This window comes from Corythoichthys intestinalis, chromosome 10 (assembly GCF_030265065.1).
Source record: "Corythoichthys intestinalis isolate RoL2023-P3 chromosome 10, ASM3026506v1, whole genome shotgun sequence".
Taxonomy (NCBI): Eukaryota; Metazoa; Chordata; class Actinopteri; order Syngnathiformes; family Syngnathidae; genus Corythoichthys; species Corythoichthys intestinalis.
Window position 1 is genome coordinate 7,431,474 of NC_080404.1, and position 22,278 is coordinate 7,453,751.

The window sequence follows — 22,278 nt, forward strand, 5'->3', positions numbered from 1 at the left end:
ACCCTGCGTGGTTACGGCTGTCAGTCGCCTTCACCCGAGCAGCGGGTGGGAGGGGTTCGTCTTCAAAAGCTTATCTTAACCCACAAAGTCTGGTTAAGGTCTTTGTGTTTGCGAAAAGGCAGGCTGAATGAAAAGAAAATATGGATTTGGTGACAGCCCTTCTGATCCTCCTTTTGATGTGAAGTATCAACTGCACAAACTTATATTTTAAGATTTTTTTCATCTACACGCAGATAGCAAAATTGTCGCAATCGATTTTATCTGTTTAAATTCATTCAATATGCTTCAGCGATGCAGTTTTTAATACTTGCAGGAAATTATACTTTGCAGACCTCATGCAGCATCCTGCCCACAACATGTACGATGAAAACCTCCTGGTTTCAACTCGGCAGGAGTTGTAATTTCAGTTGAGTTGAACTACTCAAGACAGTTGAACTAAGGTGAAAAGTCAGAATATAACTTGTTTGTCCTGATATATTAAAAGTGCACGGGTGTGTGTGTGTGTGTGTGAACTTCTGCCTTTGAACCAAGGTAGCTGATGTTGTAGTGGTACATTTGCTTGACTTGGGCACAGACAGTGATGGATCCATTCCCACTCAGTGGCGGTGTGATTGTGAGTACGAATGGTTGTCTTTGTGTATGCCCAATGAGCCACTACCCTATTATAGTGACTTGCACACATGGATGCCAGGTGGTGTTCAGGTACTGACCCTTGCCCTCTTAACTGAGCAAGTGCCCTTATTAAGTCATGATCATTATTATTTTAGAAATGCATTTTCAGGATGTTTTTCTTCAGTCACCATGCATTCTAAAGACAAAATGAGTGATCACTGTACTGGGAAATACTGATTGCTTGCTTCCCAGTGTTAAACTCTCGGTAAAACTTTTGTTTTTACATACAGTTTGTGGCTTCCAGGTAGGTTTAATTGAAAATTATGTACTGCTTTTTCTGCTTAGTGTGTATTATCATCAAAACGTTGGCATTGTCCTTGTAGACGCTACAATATGTGCTCGTCTGTCAATGTCGTTCTGTCTATGTTCATTTAAAGTTGTTGGAAACCTTTATTTATTTTCGGACAGTATGCTAAAACTTTTGAATTATACTGGGAAAACATTTTGAGTAACTGTGACCATAGACTTCATAATGATATTGGCGGTGCGCGGGGTCAATTAATAGGGGGCCTGTATTGTTGCCATAAGCGGATTTTAAGGGGCGGGCAGGGCCAGGCCCCCCCTGGTGGCCGAAAAGTGTCATTGCATGTAATTCACTTTCTTATATATAGACCCTACCCACGTGACGTCACAACTCTGCCCTCCTGACTGGTGCCGCCCAATTGTCCGTCAACACATCGTGTTTACCTGTTACGGCTATGTACATTCCTCCTATTTACGGCGTGTTTTTCTGCTCGTTAACATTAATAATCAAAATGGTGAAGGCGTGTGTGGCGGTCGGTTGCAATAACAGAGAAGATAGACGGAGAGACTTGAAGTTCTACCGGATTCCGAGAGACCCGGAGAGGAGAGTGCGAGATGGGCTGCTGCAATTCGACGAGAAAACTGGGCTCCAAACGATTACCACAGATTATGTAGTAGTCATTTTATATTTGGTAAGATGCATTTAATATATATTTAGAGGGTTTTGGGCTGACTACCACAATTAAGATCATTGCTAGGCTAATCGCCGACAACATACATGTATGTATGTAGTGAGAGTGCTATCGCTAAACCATATAAACATTAAAAGCCCTAGCTCCATTGACAAATGACATGAAATACATTAGACTTGACAGTGGATGTTAGCAAGAACAAAAGATTTTGAATTGAAAATTTCCTAACTCACCTTTCCAAGCACAAGATAGATTCCTGCCGAATTTTCGTGGACGAGGACCTGTTTCACCCAACCAGCAACAAAGTATTTATAAGCCTCCAAGCTCTTAAAGTTTTTCAAACTTTCGTGAGAATAGGCTGATTTTGTGTGGACAAGATAGTTGTAAATATCAGGGTAGCTAGCAGATGTCAGGCAAGTACGGCGAAGACAGCGGGTCGAAAAACATCGATCATCAAAATATGGATCTGGCGAATGGATAAAATGAAGCTTTTCCACATAACGCCTTTTATGCAACGCATCCAGTGAGTTTACGGCATCCGAAAGCACCGGGTCTTCCATGAAATGCATTATAAATTGCTCGATCAATTGAGACCATTGATAATACAGACACAAAATGACAGACAAGGGGGCGGAACAATACAGCGATCACGTGATTTTGTGACGTCGGTGGGTAGGGTCTATATATATATCAGGGGTCGCGTTAACCGAATATTTTCCGTCGTTGACCGTTTTTTTAAAACGGTGACAGAAAAAAACTGAAGTCCATCCGTCATTTTGACAGGTTGCAATTCACACCCCAGACTGATTGGGACGCCCGCTATCAACTTTGCTGTCCGGGCTGGTTGTGCTTGTTTTAGGACAAAGCGCTTTGTCCTTGGAGTTTGCCGGGAGAGCAGATTACCCGAGTATGTGCGTCACTCTTGTGATAAGACGGCATTGTGTATCTCTATTTCTTCTCATTAAACTATGGTGTGCTATTTATTGTATATTAGTAGTGTAGTCCTACCGTAAATATGAAAATGATACTATTTCCTGATTAATTATATTACGTGTGTTAGCCTAATGCAAACAGTTAGAGGGTGCCTATGAAAACCTGTACCATATGTATGTGTTAGACTATATATGTGTTAGACTAATGCAAACAGTTATATGGTGTGTGCGATGACGATATCGTTTCCCCTTCAACGTCAATGCAACTGAGTGTTTGCCTGGCACGGCCAGACTGTTCTCCCTGTATTTTTCAAACACTGAGAGAAAAGTCTGGGACACAGCCTCTCGAGTAGGTACAAAATCAATTGACAAATCAGATTTGTTTATTTGCGTGACGTGTTCTTCACGAGCAACGTCACTATTGCGCGCCGAAAGTCGTCTCTACAACAACACGGATGGCGGGAGAGTCGAGAATATGTTCCAATCCGCGGTAAATTCAGTTTTAAATGAGCTAAAACACATCGACACGAGACATTGACAACAGTCTGTCTCGCGCTAGCCATGTTGAATAAACTCCGTTCTCCTCGTATGTTTACTTCCGCGCGCAAGTCCCTCGTCCTGCCCTCGTCGCTTTGCTAACGGCACGTCTGCCCGTCGCTGATTGGTGCACTCCGCTGTCTGTTTGCCTCTTGTAAAGCTTGTTCGGACAGAATATTAATTAAAAATGAATGAAAACTAAATACTATTGAATATGTCATTATTATCATTTTAAAAATGTAAGCGACGGGTAAAAATAGATTATGACCGGATTTTTATGACACTGTCGGTCAAAATGACAGACAACGAAAAAGTCTAGCGCAACCTCTGATATATATATATACATACATACAGTGATTGGAACAGATACTTCTTTGTCACAAAAAACATTCATGAAGTTTGGTTCTTTTATGACTTTATTATGGGTGAACAGAAAAAAGTGATCAAATCTGTTGGGTCAAAAATATACATGCAGCAGCGCTAATATTTGGTAATATGTCCCTTGGCCATTTTCACTTCAATTAGGCGCTTTTGGTAGCCATCCACAAGCTTCTGGCAAGCTTCTGGTTGAATCTTTGACCACTCCTCTTGACAGAATTGGTGCAGTTCAGTTAAATTTGATGGCTTTCTGACATGGACTTGTTTCTTCAGCATTGTCCACAAGTTCTCAATGGGATTTAAGTCAGGACTTTGGAAAGGCCATTCGAAAACCTTAATTCTAGCCTGATTTAGCCATTCCATTACCACTTTTGATGTGTGTTTGGGGTCATTGTCCTGTTGGAACACCCAACTGTGCCCAAGACCCAATCTTCAGGCTAATGACGTTAGGTTACCTTGAAGAATTTGAAGGTAATCCTCCTTCTTCATCATCCCATTTACTCTCTGTAAAGCACCAGTTCCATTGGCAGCAAAACAGCCCCACAGCATAATACTACCACCACCGTGCTTGACGGTAGGCATGGTGTACTTGGGGTTAAAGGCCTCACCTTTTCTCCTCCAAACATACTGCTGGGCATTGTGGCCAAACAGCTCGATTTTTGTTTCGTCTGACCACAGAACTTTCCTCCAGAAGGTCTTATCTTTGTCTATGTGATCAGCAGCAAACTTCAGTCGAGCCTTAAGGTGCCGCTTTTGGACGGCAGCCTCTCAGTCCATGGAGATGCAAAACACGCTTGACTGTGGACACTGACACCTGTGTTCCAGCAGCTTCTAATTCTTGGCAGATCTGCTTTTTGGTGATTCTCGGTTGAATCTTCACCCTCCTGACCAATTTCCTTTCAGCAGCAGGTGATAGCTTGCGTTTTCTTCCTGATCGTGGCAGTGACAAAACAGTGCCATGCACTTTATACTTACAAACAATTGTTTGCACTGTTGCTCTTGGGACCTGCAGCTGCTTTGAAATGGCTCCAAGTGACTTTCCTGACTGTTCATGTCAATGATTCGCTTTTTCAGATCCATGTATGTATATTTTTGACCCAGCAGATTTGATCACTTTTTCTGTTAACCCATAATAAAATCATAAAAGAACCACACTTCTTGTGACAAAGAAGTATCTGTTCCAATCACTCTATCGGAGAAAAATCAGAGTTGTAGAAATAACTGGAAACTCAAGAGAGCCATGACATTATTTTCTTCACAAGTGTATGTAAACTTTTGACCACAACTGTAAATTCCAACAACAACAACAAAAATAAAATTCGAAAAAAAAAAAAAATTTAAATGATTTTTTTCTTTGATTGAAAATATATTTTTTTTTTGATTGAAGCAACTTTTTTTTGGGGGGGGGGGGGGGGGGGGTTGAATGATTTAGACACAAATGTCCTGACATATAAAGGATTGCTTCAATCAAAGAAAATTTTTTCAATGAAAAATTAAGTGTTCAAATGCAAATATTTTTTCGCATTCAAAAACTTTTTTTTTTTACTGAAATTTTTCCTTTTTTGATTCAAGTGGTTTTCTTTTTGAAAGGTAACCGAGTGGAAAGAAAAATAGCTTTCACATGCATAATTTTTTTTTAGTATTTTGAGTTTCAAATTTATTTTTTGCATTCAAACACATTTATTTTCGATTGAAGCGACATTTTTTTGGTTGAAAAATATATTTTGATTAAAGCAACATTTTTTTGATTTAATAATAAAGACACAAATCTACCTCCCTATGGCTCCGCCCAGGGGATACAATTTTTGACTGTGGTAACTACATTGGCATGACTTCGGCGGGCGTACCATATTCAATGGATGACGATCTTGGCGAAAAATATTGCCTAAACAGCCTGATTTAGAATTCCCCTCAAGAATGACGGGAAACAAAAAAAACGCTCATTGTCAGCTTATTATTCTAAATATTCTTGTAAGTTAATTTAATTGCTAACACTGCATTTTGGGGTCATCAGCAATGTTGTGCCCCCCCCCCCCCCGCCCCCGCCCCAAAAGTCAAACTCCGCCTATGGCCGTGGCCGTCAAAGCAGACCTGATGGAATCACAGGCAAAGAGCTTTTTTCGTTGAAAATTCTTGTGAATAAATTTTTCTAATCCCTTTATTCTTTATAGATATGGATGCAAAACAGCCTTGATTCTTGCTTAAAAGAGCAAAAAACAGGGGAGTTACCATTTATTTTACGTAAATATGTTGAAGTACGATGCTAGTCCGTTAGTCAATGTGGCGGCAGCCTTACAACAAAGAATTTTTTACGTTGAAAACTCTGTGAATAAATGCTTAAATCCACGAATTTTTTATAGATATGAACGTAAAACAGTCTCAATTCCTTGAAGAGCAAAAAAACGGGCAGTTAGCATTTATTTTACGTACGTACGTCTGTTAGTCAATGTGGCGGCCGCTTTATGTAAACAGATCTTTTCTGGTGACAATTCTTGTGAATAAATGCTTAAATCCCTGAATTCTTAATAGAAATGGACGTAAAACAGTCTCGATTCTTGATTAAAAGCAAAAAAAAATGTGCAGTTAGCATTTATTTTACGTAAATATGTTGAAGTATGATTCTAGTCTGTTAGTCAATGTGGCGGCAGCCTTACAACAAAGACTTTTTTACGTTAAAAATTCTTGTGAATAAATGCTTAAATCCCCGAATTTTTTAAAGATATGAACGTAAAACAGTCTCAATTCCTTGAAGAGCAAAAAAACGGGCAATACTGTTTGGCTTGCTGTTCTTTTTTGGTAGCCTACAATTTTTCATGGGTGCGAAAGTTTAAACATTATATCCAAAAGCATTAATTGGAGAAGACATAAAAGTTCACTATCGGATTTCCAAATAGAGCCACACATATGTTGATAATTTCTTGTATGCATCGGTTACCGCCATTTATGTGGTCCGTAACCATTACACCCCTCGATGTGGTGGTAAAAGTTGACAGGGGAGGAAGTGTGTGCTAGGCATACAATGTTACAACGTGTGCCCAACAGGGAGCTCCATGATTTACGTGTGAGCTCATTTTGACACTTTCCCCACGCCTGCCTTTAAATCACACCACCTCTCAATGAAACTTCCTTCCATAAACCTCCTTTATAATACTTTAATGATATATTTCCCTATGCTATGATTTGTTTCACTGCATTTTCTACATATATATTCTATGTTAGAGTGACCAGATGTCCTCTTTTACCCGGACATGTCCACTTTTTACATCATGTCCTGGGCGTCCAGCAGGATTTTATAAATTCATGACAATGTCAGTTTTTTTTTTTTTTTTATGACTGACAATTTGCACAGAATACTACAGTACTGTGCTGCCTGTGACGTGTTCCCAAAGAGCCTGCCCAGTTGTTAAGACTTGTGTTCGATACGTATGTAATCAAATGCTCACGTATCTAAAAGTGTAATTAAGTTGAAAATGCAATCTTTGAGTGACCTTCAAGTAAAAGTGTCCTTTTTTTTAAAAATCAAAATATGGTCATCCTACTGTATGTTTTGTGAAAAACAAAAATGACACACTGTTGGATAGTCAGTTTTTCATACTAAGCAGCTGGCCGTAGGCCATCACAGAAGTCATATTATGTGTGACATTTTCTTTGCCAGCATTCAGAAGTATTTTAAACATATCGACAAGATCCGTGTATCCGTCCATCCGGCGTTCGGCCGCTCACAAACTTGTTATATCATAAATTATGCCGTAGTGATGTCTGCCATACACTGTAAAAAATTTAACTTCCTATTAGTTGTGTTAACTAAAGTTTTTAGGTATGTCAAGTAGTGTGGCGTTACACATGTGGGAGCAGGTAGTGGAGGGGTGCTACATTCCTAGGCAGGAGATGAGGAATCGAGACAAAATGGCCACCAGGCTCGAGAACACATCTCAATGCATGCCGCAGTGTTCAGGCCTCTGCTTCTTCCTCCTGAGACCTGGCCCATCTTGGGCAGCTATGCATGTTTTTATCTACCGTATTTTTCGGACTATAAATCGCAGGTTTTTTTTTTTTCATAGTTTGGCTGGGGGTGCGACTTATACTCAGGAGTGATTATGTGTGAAATTATTAACACATTATTGTGGTGGTCCTGGCCCACACTCCCCTCTACTGGCTTTTATTGTTGTTACACTTCCTGTTTTATGTGGCATGAGTTCAACCTTGGCAGACCTGGGAGCGCACCTGCACCTCATCACAATCAACACTACTTTTAAGGAGCGGCATGGGCAGCAAGCAGGTGCCAGATGATTCTGCCAGTCACCATTGGTACATCAGCCAACTAAGCCTGTAGTTTGTAACTCTTGTCTTGGAACTCTTAACTAATTCTGTTTTTTGCCATCAGGACATCCACCACATACCAGCCCTCGCCACCGCCACCGCCACAGCCATTGACCATTCAACCCACCAGCTGCTCAACACCTTGCCCTTGTACAATAAATATCACTTCACACTCCATCTGTTTCCGGCTCGCATTTTGGTCCACATCAACTTTGCCTACCTTGCCGTAACATAATCATCTGGCCACAAAAATGGACCAAGCGACCGCTGACACCGTCCAAGAGGCCCTCGGACACCAGGGAGTCCTGGTGGACAAGCATGAGCTGACGCTATGTAGCCTGGGAGAGACTCTCCGGAGGATTTCCATGGACTTGCAGCAGGTCAAGACACAGCTCTCACAATCCAATTCCAGGGCCGGTCCTACTGTTTCTGTGAGTAGTCCTACTGGTGGTCCACTGCCCCCCCTTCGGCCAGACATTTTTATTCCAACTCCTGAATGTTACTATGGGGAGTTGGGCTCTTGCAGACGTTTTTTACTCAATTGCAATCTCGTCTTTGATTTGCAGCCTTCTAGTTATGCCTCTGATGCAGCTAGAGTTGCTTTTTGTATTAACTTGTTGAGGGGCAAGGCTGGTCAGTGGGCGACAGCACTTTGGGAAAGAAATTCACCAGTGCTACATTCTTTCGAGGCATTTTCTGGGGAACTACGTAGAGTGTTTGATCACCCCGTTCGTGGGAGAGAGGCCTTTTTTCCCTTCGGCAGGGTTCTCAATCAGTGGCAGACTTTTCGATCGCCTTTCGTATTTTGGCCGTGGAGAGTGGCTGGGGTGAGCTGGCTCTATTATCTGTCTTTTCGCGTAATTTGGCGGAGGAAATAAAGGACGAACTAGCAACAGGGGATGAACCTTCCACCCTCGAGGAAATGATTTCCCTTTCGATAAAGATCGATAACCGCATCAGAGAACGAAATAGGGAGAAAGCTATTAAGTCACGTCTTTTCCCACCACTCATGTCTCCCTCTGCTACTACCATTAAACCATCCCTCAGTGACACACAGCGACTGACACCCCCTCTTCCGTTGGAAGACTCCATGCAACATGGGCAACCGAACACTTTGCAATCACCTGCCATGCACGGCCAAAAGACCCGGCTCGCCTGATAAAAGGGAGCACCATGGTGAGCCAAACCTCCTCGGATTCCTGCTCTCAGTCACGACTCATACTCCCTGCTAGCATTTCCCATGGTTTAGACGCCCTACCACTTCTGGTATTCATTGATTCTGGTGCTGATGACAGTTTTATGGACGAAGGTTTTGCGTATCAGGATAAAATCCCTCTCAAACCCCTCAAGGCCCCCAAAGTGGTGGAAGCAGTAGATGGCAGAAAACCGTTTTCAGTAACTCATCGCACCGTTCCTCTCATGCTTAAGGTCTCAGGAAATCATCATGAACCAATACAATTGTTTATTATCTCCTCTCCCGTGGCACAGGTCATCCTTGGTCTCCCCTGGCTCAAACTCCACAACCCAAACATAAACTGGACGGTGGGGAAGATTGTGGGGTGGAGCAATCGCTGCCACCTGGAGTGTCTTGGCTCAGCACACGCAATCGGGAGACCAGTCAAAGAGCCAGTCTATCCTCCAGAGCCACCTGACCTCTCCAACGTAGCCCCCGAATATCATGACTTGGCCACAGTGTTCAGCAAGGACCTCGCCCACACTCCGCCTCCCCATCGCCCATATGATTGTGCCATTAATCTCTTGCCAGGTGCACCCCTTCCAACAAGCAGACTCTACAACATATCCGGTCCTGAAAGAGCAGCTATGGAAGACTACATCAGAGATTCCTTGGCATCTGGTATCATACGCCCCTCTTCCTCTCCGGTCGGTGCCGGTTTTTTCTTTGTGGAGAAAAAAGATTCCACCCCAAATGATAAGTACCCGTTGCCTCTAATCGACCCTTCTTTTGAGTCCTTCAGTCATGCCAGGTTATTCACCAAGCTGGATCTCCGAACTGCATATCACCTCGTCCGAATCCGTGAGGGGGACGAGTGGAAGACGGCATTCAACACCCCCATTGGTCATTTTGAGTACCTGGTAATGCCCTTTGGTCTCACAAATGCTCCTGCTGTTTTCCAACGACTCATGAATGACATCTTCCGGGATATTCTGAACCGTTTTGTGTTTATCTACCTTGATGACATACTTGTCTTTTCACGCTCCTTAGAGGAGCATCGGCATCATGTCAGGATGGTCTTGCAGCGGCTCCTGGAGAACAGGCTTTTTTGTCAAACCGGTAAAGTGCGAATTCCATGTGTCCTCAGTGAGCTTTTTGGGTTACATAATCGCCCAGGGGCAACTCAAACCAGACCCGATAAAGATCAAGGCAGTCATTGACTGGCCAACTCCCAATACCCGGAAGGAGCTCCAGAGATTCCTGGGCTTTGCCAATTTCTACCGTCGCTTTATCCGGGACTACAGCAAGGTGGCCCTCCCCTTGACTCAACTCACTTCCACCAAACACCCCTTTGCCTGGTCCGAAGCTGCTGGTAAGGCGTTTTCTCAGTTAGTCACTCTTCACCTCTGCACCTATTCTCAAACACCCTGATCCCTTGCAACAATTTGTTGTGGAGGTGGATGCGCCGGACACCGGAGTTGGGGCCATCTTGTCCCAGCGAGACCCCACTACCCACAAGCTGCACCCATGTGCCTTTTTCTCCCGACGGCTCAGCCCTGCTGAAAGTAACAATGATGTTGGGAACCGGGAATTGCTTGCAGTTGTTTTGGCCCTGCAGGAATGGCGTCACTGGCTGGAAGGCGCCAAGATCCCATTCCTCATCTGGACTGATCACAAAAACCTCTCCTACATACAATCCACACAGCGTCTTAACCCCCGACAAGCCCGCTGGCCTCTGTTCCTTGCCCGGTTCAATTTTTTGTTGTCATATCGCCCAGGTTCACGCAATGGCAAGGCTGATGCACTGTCACGGCTGCATTCACCAAGTCCAAGCTCTGTAGACCCTGGACCCATTCTTCCGTCGTCCTGCGTGGTCGGCGGTGCCAGATGGGAGATGACATCATTGGTCAGGGAAGCTCAGAAAGCCGATCCAGATCCGGGAAACAGTCCCCCAAATCGCCTATTTGTCCCATCTGTTGCCCGCTCTCAAGTCCTGGAATGGAGTCATTCATCCAAACTAACCTGTCACCCTGGTATCCATAGGACCCTGTCTTTCCTCCAACAATCGTTCTGGTGGCCTGGTATGGCCAAAGATGCCCGCAACTTTGTCAAGGCCTGCACGGTCTGCGCTCGAGGGAAGGCCTCCCATCAGCCACCCGCTGGTCTGCTATGCCCCCTCCCTGTTCCCAGTAGACCTTGGTCCCACATTGCAGTTGATTTCATAACCGGTCTGCCTCCCTCTGAAGGTAACACTGTTATTCTTACTGTTATCGATCGTTTCTACAAGTCTGTTCACTATGTTCCCCTTCCCAAATTACCATCTGCTCTGGAGACCACCAACCTGTTAGTAAAGCATGTATTCAGGCTTCACGGCCTCCCTCTAGTTATCGTTTCAGACCGTGGCCCTCAGTTTTCCTCATCAGTGTGGAAAGAGTTCTGCAAAGTGATGGGAGCGGCAGCCAGTCTTTCCTCAGGATACCATCCCCAGACCAACGGCCAGACCGAAAGGGCCAACCAAGACCTAGAGGCCGCCCTGCGTTGTGTCACCGCCCATCATCCTGTTTCCTGGAGCACTTTCCTGCCCTGGGTGGAGTATGTCCATAACTCTCTCATCTGCTCAGGCACCGGTATGTCCCCTTTCATGGCATGTAATGGTTTTCAGCCTCCTTTGTTTCCAGAGCAGGAAAGGGAAGTAGCTGTCCCTTCCGTGAAGGACCACATCAGTAGGATTAGGGGAATCTGGAGGACCGTAAGGGCAGCCCTCACTCGCACCGCCGAGAAAAACAAGAAGCTAGCAGATCTCAACCGTTCACCAGCCCCGGAATACAAGGTGGGACAAGAGGTCTGATTGTCTGCCCGGGACCTTCCCTTGCAGGTGGAGTCGCGCAAGTTAGTCCCCCGTTTTGTGGGCCCTTACAAGATCACTAAGATCGTCAACCCTTCCGCTGTTCGGTTGGACCTCCCGGCATCCATGAACGTACACCCCACCTTTCATGTTTCCCTGCTCAAGCCCATTTCCTCCAGTGACCTCTGCCCTCCGGCAGTCACACCTCCTCCACCCCTTCTCATTGATGGCCACCCAGCATTTGCTGTCTCCAAGATCCTGGATGTCCGACCTCGCGGCCGAGGTTTTCAGTTTCTGGTGGATTGGTTGGGCTATGGCCCTGAGGAGAGGTCTTGGATCTCCCGTAGCCTCATTTTGGACCCGTCCCTTTTGCGGGACTTCTATGCTGCTAACCCAGGTAAGCCGGGTAGGCTGCCCGGTGGCGTCCATTGAGGGGGGGTACTGTGGTGGTCCTGGCCCACACTCCCCTCTACTGGCTTTTATTGTTGTTACACTTCCTGTTTTATGTGGCATGAGTTCAACCTTGGCAGACCTGGGAGCACACCTGCACCTCATCACAATCAACACTACTTTTAAGGAGCGGCATGGGCAGCAAGCAGGTGCCAGATGATTCTGCCAGTCACCATTGGTACATCGGCCAACTAAGCCTGTAGTTTGTAACTCTTGTCTTGGAACTCTTAACTAATTCTGTTTTTTGCCATCAGGACATCCACCCATCACAGCCCTCGCCACCGCCACAGGCACAGCCATTGACCATTCAACCCACCAGCTGCTCAACACCTTGCCCTTGTACAATAAATATCACTTCACACTCCATCTGTTTCCGGCTCACATTTTGGTCCACATCAACTTTGCCTACCTTGCCGTAACAATTATGATATCATTTCACATGTTATTTTGCTGTTTTGGAGTGACACTGATGGTTTGGTAAACTTGTTAGCATGTTCTGTATGCTATAGTTATCTGAATAACTCTTAATAGCTATGGTCATGTTAGCGCTCTGTCTTTGGCAATGTGGTTTCAATTGTATTATTGACTTTTTTATATTGAAATGCATGCTTTTAGTTTGTAGCACTTTCACACCCACGTGGGGGCGCACTCGCACTTGTTTACGTGAAGAAGAGCGCTTACACGCCAGAAGAAGACGGACAGCTACGCAGTTCTGAGAGAGTGGGTGAGTTAGCGAGAGAGAAACACGACTGCGAACCTACGTTCATTGTTTATGCTTGTAAAATATCCCTACGGAGGCAACTCCTGTGTTTATAATCTTTTTTGTTGTTGTTGTGTGTTTTCCACCCACATTGGACACTTAGAGCCAGTTGCGTGGTTGTTTGAACGATGTGCTAATGCTAGCGAACGCATGCTAACCGTTTGTGTCATTGCAGTAAAAGCCCCTAATTATCATTTATTTACGTTGATGCGAACCTGTTTGGTATCGAGGACGAAATAGATTCAGCAAATTATGCGGACGTCCAGCATCGTCATTTGGGAGTTTAGCTCGCTGTATAGCCAGGACAGAGCCGTAGCGTCCTGGTGAGGGCAGTATATTCACATTTCGTTGTTCATGCACTGTACACTGTACACTTATTCAGCATGTTGTTCTCTATTGTATTTTTATATTAAATTGCCTTTCAAGATGACATATCTGTTCTATGTGTTTGATTTTTTTCAAGTAAATTTCCCCCCCAAAATGTGACTCTGGTGCGACTTATATATGGGGTTTTTTCTCTTCGTTGGGAATTTTATGGCTGGTGCGACTTGTAGTCCGAAAAATACGGTAATTGCCGGTTGGACGTCTGACAGGTGGAGCGGTCTACAGGTTCTAGCAATACCATCAGCCATCTTTAAAAGCCAGTGGACTTGTCTGGTTCCTCCTTTGATAATTCGATCTGATTACCAGTTAACGACTTGTTTTGCTCTCGCCCCAGGACCTGTTTCATGCACGCCTTTTGTCGGATTCTACGCCTGCCTCCTTCCAAGCCTCATCATCTCACGCCTGCATTGCCTCTAGCACTAGTCATGATTTCTTTTCGTGGTCACTAATAGATTAATATTACTCATCACAACCTTGTGCTTGTCTGATCTGGTACCAACTCCATTTCGCGCACTCTAACACCGCACAACTCAATAAGGTGTGGCTACTGAAGCCATTTGATTGAAGCTGGCCTGGATGAAGGGATAAAAGAGGACCAGACTGAGAAGAGAGGAGGTGTGGAGGAGACTGAAATGGGCCAAGACTGAGAGACAAGGGCAGAAGTGCATATGGGGATAGCGGGGATTTCCCCTTTGGGCCGATGACCCAGTGGGCCTGTGGTCAAATGAGCGGACCTTAAAATTAGCGCACCCCCGTAATCCTAGCATTAAGACAAACTTGACAAATAGTGATCCCAAATTTCCCACTTGTAATCAACAACTTTTCGATAAATGCCTAATGACTTAAAGGGCAGGTGAAGACTTCAATTCTGAGGGTTTTACTTGGTTAAATTGTGTTGAAAGCATCATTTGCTGTCTCAAAACTCACATTGTCAATTTTTTTTTTTTTAATTGCCTGTGTAATTTTTAGTTACAGCTTAGCAACGAGGGATGCGCCTTGATTACATCATTTCCCGAAGACCTCGCCAGCACTCCAATACAAAAGTATAGCACCACGCTAACCTCGCCATATATTTTCTGGGTTTTACTCACGAGATTCATCATGCTGTCTCGGTGTGTAGCGATTAATTGCTCAAACAAAGGCTCGAGACACTATGAGTGGCCGAAAAAAACCTTCTTCTGCAAGGATTTGGACATCTTTTGTGAGAGTCAAGCGCAAGAACTTCTCCTCGGCTCCTCGATTGTGTCTTTGTTTTCAACATTTCAACGACAACAGCTTTGAAAGCCAAGGAGGATACAACCTCGGTTTTTCAAAGACATAAGAAGACCCTTACTGGCTTTTGAAATTCTAAATTTTGATACAATTCTGTTGATGTAGGAGGGCAAAACCTACTGCCTGTTCAATGAACTGCGACCTGTTTTATACCTGTAATAAGACAGCTGACAGGTTGTCTATACATGTCAGTTTGATACATGTATTGCTAGATCTACGTATATGACTGCTCAACTGTTTTTGCAATTGCATACATCCATACATTGGTATGAAAAAGCATCTGAACCTTTTGGAGTTTCTCACATTTCTGCTTTGTCAAAATCACAAAGATGAAAAACAGAGTCTGCTTTAATTAAAACCACCCAAACATTTATAGTTTTTCATATTTTGGCAGCAATAACTTCAACCAGACGCTTCCTGTAGCTGCAGATCAGCCTGGCTCCTCGATCAGGACTAATCTTGGCCCATTTATCCCTACAAAACTGCTGTAGTACAGTCAGATTCCTGGGATGTCTGGCATGAATCGCTGTCTTTTGGTCATGCCACAGCATCTCAATGGTGTTCAAGTCTTGACTTTGACTTGACCACTCCAGAACGTACATTGTGTTCTTCTGAAACCATTCTGAAGTTGATTTACTTCTGTGTTTTGGATCATTGCCTTGTTGCAGCATCCATCCTCTTTTAGCTTCAACTGTCTGACAGATGGCCTCAGGTTTTCCCGCAAAACATCCTGAGGAACCTTCGAATTCATTCTTTCATTAATGATTGAAATTGTCCAGGCCCTGAGTACGCAAAACCACCCCGAATCATGATGCTCCCTCCACCATGCCTCACAGTGGGGATGAGGTGTTGAACTGTTCCATTTTTCTTCCACACATGAGGTTGTGTGTAACTCCCAAGCAATTTATCAGTCCACAAAATATTTTGCCAAAACTTTTGTGCAGTGTCCAATTGCATTGTTGTGAAGATATAATGAGCAACAATTTTTTTTAGACAGCAGTGACTTCCTCCGTGCAGTGGCTTCCTCCGTGGAGTCCTCCCATGAACGCCATTCTTGGCCCATAGTTTTACATATAGTTGATGTGTGCACAGAGATGTTGGACTGTGTCAGTGACTTCTGTAAGTCTTTAGCAGAAGCTGTAGGGTTCTTTTTTTTTTTTACCTCTCTGAGTATTCTGCGCTGAACTCTTGGCATCATCTTTGGTGGACCGCCACTCCATGGGAGAGAAGCAACAGTGGCAAATTCTGTCCATTTGTAAACAACTTCTCTGACTGCCGATTGATGAACATCCAGACTTATTTCCCCAGCTTTATACAAATCAACAATCCTTGATTGCAGGTCTTCAGACAGCTCTCTTGACCGAGCCATGATGCACATCAGACAGTGCTTCTCATCAAAACATTTCTTACCAGGTGTGTGTTTTATAGTGGGCAGGGCAGCTTTAAACCACTCATCAGCACACACCTGACTTCAAATGATTGGTAAAAATTGGTTTCAATTTCTCTTGAAGTCTCCTTAGGCAGAGGGTTCACTTACTTATTTTTCCCCCTTCTATCATTGTTTGCATGCTATCCTCATTAAAATATGAAAACCTGTAAATGTTTGGGTGGTTTTAGTTAAAGCAGACACTTTATTTTCATCTGTGAGATTTTGACAAATATCAGAACACATTTGATTGTAATTTTATGCAGAAATGTGACAAATTCCAAAAGGAGGCAGCAGCTTCAGCAGGGAAGCCCAGACTTCCCTTACCCCAGCCACTTCATCCAGCTCTTCTTGGGGGACCCCAAGGCGTTCCCTGGCCAGACCGGAGACATAGTCTCTCCAGCGTGTCCTGGGGCGGCCCCGTGGATTTTGCAATTACTGATAATTATATCACAGGATGACTGTTGAAAGAAAGGTTCAGAGAGAAATCACGATCCTAGACATAGGCCTACAACTCTTTCTTTCGTGACGTGTCGAGCTGCCAACTGGCTTCATCACCAGTGTCTGCTGTGCCGAGTAAATTGTCGTCATCTGACACCTCGGGTTCAAACATATAGCATAGAACTCCTAATGTATTGACATAACACATTCCTTATTCACTCCGTCACGCCTTCCCGAAGGGGGCCGTCCAACACTCCGCTTCATTTATTAGCAGTCGGTCACAAGCGGCAATCTAACGCCTAATCCATGCATGCATTTTGAAATGTTGGGAAAAAAATAGGAGAAAGTAGCCGCTACTGCATTGGCATCAGTGGCGCCTCCAGAAATTTTTCATAGGGGTGGCCAGATGGGGCCACTTAAAATCTTGGGGTGGCCAAAACTAAAAGCTATGATTTCAGGTTTTTATTATATTTTTGCAGTAAAAAAGTCAGGGGACAACTATCAGAAAGACTTAAGGACACGGCTACTGATACACTTTGGTTTATTGTGTAATATTTGATGTTACTAATGATTTAATGTGCATAGTCCGTAACTGTCCAGTCATCATTTTGAGTTCCACAACAATTCTGTTTATTGTGTTATGTATATTTTAGGCATAAGGTGTACATTTAACTAGGGCTGTCAAATGATTAAAATTTTTAATCGAGTTAATCACAGCTTAAAAATTAATTAATCGTAATTAATCGCAATTCAAACCATCTGTAAAATATGCCATATTTTTCTTTAAATTATTGTTGGAATAGAAAGATAAGACAATACAGATACAGTATATACATTCAACATACTGTACATAAGTACTGTATTTGTTTATTATAACAAATCAACAAGATGGCATTAACATTATTAACGTTCTTTCTGTGAAAGGGATCCACGGATAGAAAGACTTGTAATTCTTAAAGGATAAATGTGAGTTTGTATATTGGGACTAAATATTGCCATCTAGTGTATTTGTTGAGCTTTCAGTAAATGATACTGTAGCGACTTAACTGTTCTGCCCAAATGCATGATGGGAAGTGGTGCAACCATGACTGTGTGTGGTTGCTGCAAATGCTATATCTTCTCTGCATTGGGTACACTACAGGGTGTTGAGAAAAAGATCGACTCCTGTCATTCTTCCCCATGTTGCTTCCCACAATATTTATAGTTGCTGTGGGAGAGATGACAAAGCTTTTGCCAAAGCACGGCCCCAATGAACGCTTTTATGTACTCCACTCACTTGACACTGCCTCTTATCTCTGTATAGAAGTAAAACGACGTCATGGTAGGCTGTTTGCGGCGAATGAGTTGTACTGCGCATGCGTGAATTGCGATAATATTTTCACGTGCTTAATTAAAAAAAAAAAAAATTACTGCCCGTTAATGCGATAAATTTGACAGCCCAACATTTAACAAAACAAAACAAATGCATTCATTTGGGATGAAATGCATAACTGATGCTACAACAATCTAACGATATACTGCCAAGCAGGGTGGCCAGTGGGGTGGCCAACCAATTTATAGGGGTGGCCGTGGCCACCCCTGGCCACCCCCTGGTGGCGCCACTGATTGGCATTATACTTTGCAATATTTCCGTGAAATAAAGGCTATCTACACGGTTGTTTTCGCTTTTAACCAAGAATCGAGACTGTTTTATGTCCAAATCTAAAAAGAATTCAGGGATTTAAGCATTTATTCACAAGAATTTTCAACGGAAAAAGCTGTTTGTCTGTGTTTCCACTCGGTCAGCTTTGACGGAGATAGGCCCCCTATGAATCGGCCCCGCCAAGGCATTATGAAGTCTATGCATGAAGGGATTAATTGTCGATCATCTTATCTGGGAGCCTTTGTCATCGTTAGGGTCATGAAAGAGCGATCCTGAATGGTTACTTTCGGGGGACATTTCACTGATATCTTTGCTGCTGCTATGCTTGCTTCTATTGCGTTCAGGAAATTACGTCACAATTCTGGATTTGGAAATGCAGTATTGACGGACTGCTAAAAAACTTTAAAAAGCGCAATTTATCCTTGCAGCTACATGTTAGAAATGATATGGTTGTTTGTAGGACCTCGTCCAAAGTTTATATTTGTAAAATTACACCAAAATCCGAAAAGCTCTTCACCTGCCCTTTAAATTCATTGACTTGGATGCCATGCAACAAGTAGTGCCCACACACTGAAGGACTTTATTGATGATTTACCACACATTTTTCAGCATCAGTGTCATTATTGCCAATAACCAATTATTCTATCCTCTTTGTAAAGTGGTACACATTTGAGTACACAAGTTTTAAATAATTGCCTGGCTTGTCTGACGTGAAATATATGAAAGCTCATTGGTTGTATGCACAGGCAGAAAGTGAAGGAGTCAATCTGCTCCTTGGAGGCCTTCAATCTCCCCCCTTCTCTCTCTCGGCGTCAGATTAATGTGTATGCGGAGCGTGCGATGTATTTCCATGCTGTCACAAAGGCCTCTGTGAGAGCGGCTTATTTACCCTGCAGTAAAAGCCGAGATGGAAGGCTGCAGTAAAAATGGAGTGGTGCTCAGTGGAATTAGATTTAGGGCCTCCTCCTCCTCTCGTCCTCTGTGTGTGTGCACGCGTCTTTTGGGCTGAGTTATGTCGTGTAGTAGCGTGGGGGGGATGTTACAAACACACAACCAAGTTTCAGAATGGTCTTTAATAAGAGAGGTGGTTCCAGCCAGGGATTACAAGTGATAAGATATCCATCGGTAGCATAATGCAGCAGTGCAATTAAGGATTATAACATTTCACGATGCTGTTGCTCAAGCGCCTTTCTTTCTGCGCAGTGATACATTTCTTTACAGACGGAAACACAAATGTGCTCTCTTGCTTGAAGGTTCTCAAAAGGAGAGAACACATTAAGCAGCATCCAGGGAAAAGCATTCACATTACATAGAGTGATGGCTCTCGAGCCGCCACATGCACCAAGCCCACCCCTACCCCACCCCACCCCTTGGAGAGTATTGCTTTGCTTCGTTACATTCCACATGGTTTTCAAGTCAAGTCCTTTGAGAGTGTGCATGCACTATAAGAGCTGGTGTATGTGTGCTTGAATGTGTGGTCGCTTTCACACAGAAATCCTGTAATATTGCCTTCACAAAATTAGCCTTGCTTTAGCATTCACACAGAACCCAGCAAAGACGGGATAACGCCTCAAGAGTTTGTCTTTTCACACAATAATGCCCATTCCGCAACTGTGCCATTTCTATGTAATGGTTACATCGAAAAAGGTGAGAAAATGCAGTCATTTTACAGGCAACATCAAAGTGCTCTCTCTGAAATCGTAAAGACAGAAATGGACAATTTGACATTGTTTGTGTCAGTTCTACGGGAAAAGTTGAGAAAAATACCAACATTTATAGGCCTTTGTGTGTGTGTGTACTTTATGAGTGGTATAGCAGCTACAAGCATTCAAAAGTCGGGTACAAACCAGCAGCTAGTGTATTTTGTTGCACTGTACATTGTGTAAACCTCTTCTTTGTGAAGTTTTGCTTTTTGGCTGACTATGTATTAAAATAGCCAGTGAATACAGATAGAGGCTGTTGTCACAAATTCAAACAGAAAAGCCCAAATATCACATTTGTGACAATGGGCATTGAAGCCTTTAGCAAAAAGTGAATTGAAAATGTATAAATGTATTCAAACGGGTTATGTTGCTATCTGCCAGGCAGAGGTGGGTAGAGTTACTTCCAAATCATATTACTCAAGTAAAAGTAATCATTCAAAACTGTACTCAAGTACAGGCAAAAAAGTATTCGTTGAAACGAATACTCAAGTAATGAGTAACATTGTAAGTAACTGCTTACGATGTTTAATTTTGTTTTAGTTTTTGAAACAATGGTATTTTTTTTTCACAGCACGTCATTTATATGAACTGTTATTATCATACTGTACTATAACCTATTACATGACCGTATTAGGTCAAAAAGAAGACACAAAAATTGTCGAATTCAGACCAGAACGACACTTGAAACATCACCCGTCCTTTAATCTTGAAATATTAGTAACCGTTTTATCTTGTGCCTTATTGAGATAACAATGTCAACCATTAGTTTTTTTTTGGGGGGGGGGGGGGGGGGGGGGGCACATAACCATGCTGATGCAGCATTTTGAACCACTTTTAGAATGGTTTTGATTCCCTTTTCCCTCTCTTAATGCACTGTCGAGTGATCAAATTTTGACAAAGTAGAGGAGGAGCTTATTCACATTAATTTTGTGTGTGTGTGTGTTCAATGTATTTATTCAGGTTCAGAATCGGGAAAAGATACATATAAGGACTTATATAGGACACAACACACTACACTACACTTTCTCCTCCTTGAGTCATCACCTTATCGTGGTGGAGGGGTTTGCGTGTCCCAATGATCCCAGGAGCTATGTTGTTTGGGGCTTTAAGCCCCTGGCATGGTCCCCCATGGCAAACAGGTTCTAGGTGAGGGGTCAGACAAAGCATGGCTCAAAATGACCCCTTATGATGAATAATATTAATGGACTCAGGTTTCCCTTGCCCGGACGCGGGTTACCGGGGCCCTCATCTGGAGCCAGGCCTGGTGGCAGGGCCTGTTCCCCTGGGGCCTGGTCGGGCACAGCCCGAAAAGGCAACGTAGGTCCGCCTTCCCATGGGCTCACCACCTGTGGGAGGGCCAAAGGGTCAGGTGTGTAGTGATATGGGCGGCAACCAATGGGGCTTGGCGGTCCGACCCCTGTCTACAGAAGCTAACTCTTGGGACATGGAATGTCACCTCTCTGGCAGGGAAGGAGCCCGAGCTGGTGTGTGAGGCAGAGAAGTTCCGACTAGATATAGTCGGACTGGCCTCCACACACAGTTTGGGTTCTGGTACCAATCCTCTCGAGAGGGGTTGGACTCTCTTCCACTCTGGAGTTGCCCACGGTGAGAGGCGCCAAGCAGGTCTGGGCAAACTTACTGCCCCCCAGCTTGACGCCTGTATGCTGGGGATTACCTCAGTAGACGAGAAGTTGCCTTCCTCCGCCTTCGGGTCGGGGGACAGGTCCTAACTGTTGTTTGCGCTTACGCACCAAACAGCAGCTCAGAGTACCCACCATTTTTGGAGTCCTTGGAGTGTGTGCTGAAGAGCGCTCCCTCTGGGGACTCCCTCGTTCAGCTGAAGGACTTCAATACTCACGTGGGCAATGACAGTGAGACCTGGAGAGGCGTGATTGGGAGGAACGGCCTCCCCGATCAGAACCCGAGTGGTTTGTTATTGGACGAACACCGTGTTCAAACATAGGGGTGTCCATAGGTGCACTTGGCACCAGGACACCCTAGGCCGCAGTTCGATGATCGACTTTGTAGTCGTGTCATTAGACTTGCGGCTGCATGTTTTGAACACTCAGGTGAAGAGAGGAGCGGAGCTGTAAACTGATCACCACCTGGTGGTGTGTTGGCTCAGATGGTGGGGTAAGATACTGGCCAGACCTGGCAGGCCCAAACGTATTGTAAGGGTCTGCTGGGAACGTCTGGCAGAATCCCCTGTCAAAAAGAGCTTCAACACCCACCTCCGGCAGAACTTCTCCCTTGTCCTGGGGGAAGTTGAGGAAATTGAGTCCGAGTGGGCTATGTTCCGCACCTCCATTGTTGAGGCGGCCTATTGGAGCTGTGGCCGTAAGGTGGTTGGTGCCTGTTGTGGCTGCAATCCCCGAAACCCGCTAGTAGACACCAGCGGTAAGGGATC